At 38.4% G+C, this 7,784-nt stretch overlaps 1 protein-coding gene across 1 annotated transcript in view; it reads left to right on the top strand.

Moving 5' to 3' along the window:
- cnksr2a (connector enhancer of kinase suppressor of Ras 2a) overlaps positions 1-7,784 on the top strand; it is a gene marked incomplete in the record, with an annotated part of 74,388 nt that overhangs the window by 1,084 nt on the left and 65,520 nt on the right.

The following is a 7,784-nucleotide window of genomic DNA, read 5'->3' as shown; positions in this document are numbered from 1 at the left end:
AAATAAGACAGTTTCTTATTTCTGATTAACTCAGAGACCTGATGAAACCACAGTTCTGCAGCAGGTCTGTAAAAATTAAAATGAAAAATGAAAAATATGTACATTTATTTGCATGTACAATTAGTCCACAGTGTCTGTAAGTGTAGATTGAGTCTTAAAAAAACATTGTTTCTCCAGAATTGATAAACTGTAGATTGCGCAGAGGTGCCGAAAGTGGGGCCCACGGGCAAATATTGACAAAGCCATTAAGTGTGGAGCACCACCAACAGGTAATAATCTTGTATTTCCACTTCCAGTCATTTCTTCCAGTTGGCCCAATAACTATAGATGCTGTAGTGGAGATAGTTTTTACACATTGTGCTTATTTTATCTTTGAATTATATTAAGTTTAAACATAAAATACAAGTAACCACAATAGACAGTTAAATTAGATTTACGTAAGCACACTTTTGCACACTTTTTAAGACCACTAATACTCGTATTATAAATTTGTGAAATGTTCCATGAGACTTTGTTGSCCAAGTGTATGTCAAACTTTCTCCAAGTAAAAAAAAAAAGAAAGAAAGGTGGGCCAGCACTTGCTTCTAGCTTAAACATTCAAAAGCATAAGAAAAGGACTTTACTTTAAACATATTTGCATTTCATGTATTATAGTATTGCATTTGGCCCATAYCACTTGGATTGCTTGTCGTTTTGGCCCTCTCCGGAGAAAGTTTGGGCACCCCTGCACTTCAAAAAACACATTTCTGGATTTATTAAGACATGCATTTTTGTTTTGACTGGGTGACAAAACAAAACAATTTGCAATCATGCAAAAACTAAATTTGATTTCATTAGAGCTTTAAAATATTTTTTTAGGACTGTCACTGACATTTATGGTAGATTTACCGTATAAGTCTGAGATGACAACACAGCCTACTGTTCACATAAATTGTGACAAATGACTAATACACAATAATATTAGTAATTCTTGTTATTCATCACGTCTGTTAAGTGTATAAAAAAGCAGGTCGGCAGAATTATTAATTTAAATGAACCAGTAAAATGTGAGGCAGAGCTACATGACACACTGTGTCAGACATTTTTTAGAGGTTCACTTTTGGTCGTGTTTGTATGGCATGTGTTTATATGTGCTCCTGTGTGAGTGGGTGGAGGGTGAGCTGCTGGTCTCAGACCGTCTGTGCACAACAGCTGACAGACTCACACACCAGCTCTGAACAGAAGGCCCCACCCCGATCCTCGGACATTTGCACCAACACAAACACACAGACTTAAACACGTGGCATGCCATGGTGTGGTATTCTGTTCATGCTGTGTCTGGGGAGTGTCTGTGGTGAAAGTGGGGAACCTAATACACATACTTTCTGTGTTTTGGTGCCTGCACAGTCGCATGTACAGTTCACATATGCCATAGGCATTTCGGGCCAAAAGGTCGACACGCTTYTTGGCTCAGCAACAGTGCATCATTGGCACAACTGAAGTTGAGACAATACGGGAGCGGTGCCATTCATTAGTAACGCTTTCACGGGAACAACAGGAATTTTTCCCTCACGTCATGTTATAATCGTCATCTGTTCACACCGAGTGCTGGGCAGGATTTCACCTTATTTCCCTTTGGATAAATGTGATCTCTAGACTTGAAAATCAGCTGTGGAACAGGCGTGACAGGGTGGGTGAACATTTGATGATGCCGCTTGCCACAAGAGAAATCAGCCAGAGTGATAGTCATGGCATTTAGGATCAAAGGATTTCCAGTTCAGTCTGATGATTTCAGGCTAAAGCTGAAAAAAGTACACATCAAAATTGTTTTTTTTTTTTGTTTGTTTATTCTGAGTAAACACAATGTTCCCAGGGGAATTATACACATTAGCTTCTTGGGCTAACACCAAGTGTTAGWTTGGCCTATAATGTTCATTAATTATTACATAGCAAGTATAACTAAGTCAACATTTGGCCAGATCAACATCAGGATCACAGGCTGAATTCATAGTATGCTCTAGATTAAACAATTAACTTGTCTTCATGAAGTGCTGCTCAGTAACTTTATCATAAGCGTATCAAACAAATCTAATTAAATCAACATGAGTCAAACTGATTGTCAGTGTCTTACAAGAAAACCAATGCAAAAGCCTTGGCTCAATGTTAAATGTTGGATTCTCAAAAACAAAACCATCATGCTAAAAGCCAGTTGGTGTACCACATGGACCAAATGGTGCTATCTAATTTCTGATTATAACCACAAAACAAATTTATTCCAGAACAATATTTTAGTTGGTTTTCTGTCAACTTGTCTATCTGAATTTGAAAAAAAAATAACCTTGGTCTAAAAAAAATGTTTGAGGCAAACACAGCTCAATATTTTTTTAAAAAAGAAAATTGAACAGGTGCAGTTTTATATAAACTGTTGTTGAGCCATAGTGAGTTGTTGAACTCACATGCAAATCACCTCCAATCTCTCTTGTGGATCATCTAGGTCAGGGGTCCCCAAACCTTTTCCTGTGAGGGCCACATAACTTTTCCCTTCTCTGATGGGGGGCCAGGGTCAGTTTGTATCACAAAAGTGTGATGGTCGTAGGGGTGCCTTAACTTAAACATTTATTGTTTTCCAGAAACCAGGAAATAAATAATAATCCCATTAATGAAATAAACAACATTGAAATAAATAATAACCAAATAACSCTAGGAAGAGGAAGATGCCCCTCATCTCTGTGATTTGAGACTTGCAGCGCACATTATTTTCAATTTTTGATTGTTTTTTAACACAATGACGGAAAAATCTGAAGGCTGTCCATCATATTGACAGGTTGCAATTAACACCCCTGACCTCTTAAGTCTGGAAGACTTAATAAATATGCCAGGTGAGGCGAAGAAAAAAAAATCAAAGCTTCACAAGACGGCTCTGTGGTACGGAGCCCGCGAGGGGACATGGGGGAATTTTTTTCTTTTGCGTTACCATGCAATACTTTTGCGTTACCTTGCATTATCTTTGCGTTACCTCGCAATACTTTTGCGTTACCTCGCAATACCTTTGTGTTCCCTCGTAATATTGTTTTGTGTTCCCACGCAATAGTTTGTTTTGAATTTGAACTGAATTAAATCAGACTTTTATTTTGAAATATCTGGTTACCAAAACAGGATGTGTCACCACAGTTCATAAAATTGACACTGATGTTGCGTGGCTGCACTACGTTAAAATATCGGCATATGACATACTTCCATGCATGGCTGTGTGATATATTCATTCTGAAGCTGAATTAAAGCTAACTCGCTAATGGTGAACATGTGAGTTTGTTAATAAATTGGCAGGTGTGATACACAATAGTGTTACACGCCTTTTGCGAGGGAATGCAAAAGTTATTGCGTGGGACTGCAAAAGAAAAAAATCTCCCATGTCCCTCACGGGCTCCGTACTGTGGCATCACACTCACACACAGAGACATTTTCAGCTTTACGCAAGGAGTAGTTCTACATCACGGAGGTGTCTAATTTAATCTAAAATAAAATAAAAGATTCCCATCTGATCGTCATCTCAGATCTACACACCTTACTGAATGCATCTCCAGGAGCTGACAGCGCAGTGAAGACAGGCTTTGGAGCGTGTCTGTGAGGCAGGTGAAACAGTGGCACAGCGCGAGCGCATGCTGCAGAATTTCCTCCTGCTAAAGCGACAGCGGCAGCAGAGTGCATGTTTAGTCTTCAGAACTACAGGTGCCGGCAGATGCAGACTCACTGTGCGTAACTTGAGATTTTCCTTAGAATTTTTTTAAATATTAAACTTTTATTGCATAAATCAAATCCATATTCTTCTTCTGTTTTTATTTAATAATATTTTTAACACATGGCAGCGATGCATTGTGATTAACAGCTGACTGCATCTCTGCCTTCACGCCTTTCTCTCTCCTCTGCTCTCGCTCTTCTGCAAAGAAGGCAGAGACAGAGCTAAGGAGTCGTTATAATGTTGGGGACCACTGATCTAGGTCTTTGTAAACCGTTCCAAAACATTCTCGAAGGTGCAAATTAATTTTGTGTGTGGTCGTGACTTTATAATTTTCATTTTTGGGACAGTTGATATACAGTATAGCAAGTTTCCTTTAAAAGACAACAAATGTATACAATTTCCCTGTTAAACACATGGGTGTCATAAAGGAAGAGGCTTGTTTTCTCTTTTCACTGAAGCACATTATTGGATAGGTAGTTGCAAAGGCTGCTGGCAAAATCAATAGGTACAAGCAAGAAAACGTTGTACTGTACAAGTGAATAGCTCACTTTTGTCTTTTTCAAATAAAAGGTGGATTAGGAAACCCGAACACAAATTTAAATGGTAATTTGTTGAGCTTATTGTTTCAGAGGGATCATTTACTGTCTGAAATTTGACTCTAAACAGCACCAACAGATCAATGTTCAGAAGTTGCATGCACTAATATGACAACTGGAATGATTAAAATTGTCATCTTAATATTGTGTTTTAATGACCTAAGAAATCCCATATTAGCTTAAGTAGCTAATTAAGTGGCAGCTGGCAACATAAATGATTCCGTAAAGTGACCATCCTCTTCAGCATGCGTTCATTTCTGTTTGCTTACAAACAGGAATTGAAATTYTTCTTTAAACGATTGTTTAATCAATACAGCATGAAGCATGCATAAAAAAGTGGCTACTCTCTGTCAGCACATCTAACATTTAAAAGCCTAGTGTCCCTTGAAGGAATGCCAACATCAAAATGTTGAGGAACGATAGAGTTATAGACAGTTGGTCAAATCTTGAAAATAACATTTTGAGCAATCTCACATGATCTGTTTGCACTCAGAGTTTGTGTTGTGAAAGATGCATCAAATTTTAGCTCAGTAGTGCTAAAATTTTGAAAGCAGTTGATTTTCTAAGGTAATCAGTGTAGATGTTCATCAACTGATTACTTTTGGAATTTCATTAAAATTGTCCCACTGGTTCATGAGATATTTTGCAAACATGACAAACTCCATAAACCGGAGTTTTGTGAAGTGTTCATCTTAAAGTGCTAGCTGTTTTCCTATCTTTGCTGTGGAGCTTTAAACCTGCTGTAAGGTTTTTTTTTTCTTAACTCTCTTATTTCCTTCTGACTAATGGCCATATCTCCTTCTTGGTTGTTTAGTTGCACAAAATAAGAATTGGAACTTTGTTTTCTGGGTCTTTGGCATAAACGTGTTTAAATTACAAACCACAATTCCCAAAAAATAGGGGGGAAAAAACTAAAATGTTTGGAATGTTTTCAAAAATATATTTTTTACTTCTTGGATTTTGATTAAAAGAAGAGCAGAAGAAAAAGTGAAACTAGTGATTTTGACATTGGTATTGTAAGAAAATGTGCCGATACTTGGCAGCTGAAGTACAAACAAGAAACAAATGTAAAACTTAAACTTTTATTTGCAGATAACTATATTTCAGCTGGACCAAATACAGAGTTAATCACAACTTTATCACAGTACATAAAGTTATATTATTATGCATTTAGATTATCAAGTGTAGTTTAGATATCTCAATATAAAACAAGAATTTGCAATAAATTGAAAAAAGTGTCAAACAGAATAAATTGTCCCAATTAAAGATAAAGATAAGTAACAGTCCTAGACCATGGTGCCTTCTCCAGGTCTGGGTAGAGGTTCTGCCCTAAGTGGAGGAGTTTAAGTATCTCAGGCTCTTGTTCAGGAATGAGGGAAGAATGAAGCGGGAGATCAACAGGCGGATTGGTGCTGCGTCTGCAGTGACGCGGGCGCTGTACCGGTCTGTCGTGGTGAAGCGAGAGCTGAGCCAAAAGGAGCTCTCGGTTTACCGGTCGGTCTACGTTCCTACCCTCATCTATGGTCACGAGCTTTGGGTAGTGACCAAAGGGACAAGATCGCGGATACAAGCGGCTGAAATGAGTTTCCTCTGCAGGGTGTCTGGGCTCTCCCTTAGAGATAGGCTGAGAAGCTCAGTCATCCAGGAGGGACTCAGAGTAAAGCTGCTGCTCCTCCACGTCAAGAGGAGCCAGTTGAGGTGGCTCGGGCATCTGGTTAGGATGCCTCCTGGACGCCTCCCTGGTGAGGTGTTCCGGGCACGTCCCACTGGGAGGAGACCCAGAGGAAGACCCTGGACACGCTGGAGAGACTGTTTCTCAGCTGGCCTGGGAATACCTTGGGATTCCGCCAGAGGTGCTTGCCCAAGTGGCTGCACTGGGAGAGGGAAGTCTGGATTTCTCTTCTTAGGCTGCTGCCCCTGCAGCTCAACCACMGATAAGRGGAAGAAAACAGACGGACAGAWAATTAACAGAACTTAGCCATTGATGGAACATTAAAAACAAGAAAAAAAAAGTCATCTGCAAATGCAATTATATCACTTATAAACTGCTGTTCTGTTTTTTGACAAAACTAAATTTTACAAGAAATGTTACAATTTCTTTGTATTTAATTATTTTTATACTATAATTGTCCTTGTTGCCTTTTTGCATTGGTTTATTTTAAGACTACTCTTCTATGTTTTCTTGTTTTTGCCATGTTGGCGCAGACTAACTGTGAAGTTTCGCAAGTTGAGCAAAACAGCACATAAACACCATCATTTACACCCAGGATGTGGAGAAGTTGAAGGCAGAAAAACATTACTAATGATTTATTGATTTACTTCCACCAGGCAGATTTTGTTAGACGATACTGGGATTCAGATGAGTAAGTTTAAGGTTTTAAAGTCACTTCAAAAAAGCCATTAGGTTTCTCACATCCTGCATTTACATATCATGGCGACAGATGGGGGGAGCTCATCTAACTTTTTATTGTTACTGATGCTCTAAAGCGCTTGGAACAAATGACACATAACCCGGCTGGGAGGGCTAGATTTTTTTTATAGGACTCTCGAACATCTCCGAAGTCTCTACAGAACCTGAATTTTATTAGACGTGTGTATGACAGAGATAAAGAGGGTGTTTGTGGGAGTTTGGCTCGCCTGCTGTTGTGAAAAGTGTGCCTCTGTGGGAGTTAAGTATATGAGTCAGCTATGAATCACACTTTTTGTATCAGTCCAACACAAGAACACGCATTATCTTGGTTTCTCTCACACATGAACATGCATACCATGCGTAGTGAAACACAGGCACGAGCGTATTATTATAGAACAAACCCACATTGGCATTTACCYTTATTTTCTGCCACTTTAAAGAAAACTTACATGGAAACTTTTTCTCTGTCATTTGTTTACAGTAGACATCTTGAGCGGGGGTACTTATAATAAGAGGGGTACTTGTACCGCTTCCAGTGGGTTAATAAAAATTGTAGAGAAGCTCAGGTAATTTTAAAAAAAGTGCTTCAAACCATAAAAAAACTATACTGGGGTAGAATTATCCCCAAAAGACATAAAATGCATTTAGAGCAGAGTTGCACAGTAAATAGATTTTTTTATTCTCACGATATCAATACAGCAGCAATTGTAAACTAACATTTTAGTGCATTGCATTTATACTCTTCTTCTAAATAACATATTTGGCCAATCAGATGGATCCCTACAATCTGAGATGCCCACACCTGGATGAGAGTGCAAAGGATGCTGAAGCAAACAAGCACAGGATTGAGGGGAATTCCATATTTATACACATTCAAGCTTACTTCTGCACTCAAATAACATACAAAACTAAATTAGGAACTTTATGCCTCATTTAAATAGAGCAGATAATTGAAGTGAACTAAGAATAATTTAAAATGAATCATTCAGACCCTCACACAATAACTGCCAGATGGTGGCAAAAATAATACGTATAGTTAAAATAATGCAACATATATATA

The sequence above is a fragment of the Austrofundulus limnaeus genome, unplaced genomic scaffold, assembly GCF_001266775.1.
Source record: "Austrofundulus limnaeus strain Quisiro unplaced genomic scaffold, Austrofundulus_limnaeus-1.0 Scaffold30, whole genome shotgun sequence".
Classification (NCBI taxonomy): Eukaryota; Metazoa; Chordata; class Actinopteri; order Cyprinodontiformes; family Rivulidae; genus Austrofundulus; species Austrofundulus limnaeus.
Note: the sequence above shows the minus strand (reverse complement) of the source record. Positions and strands in the feature narration are given on the sequence as shown.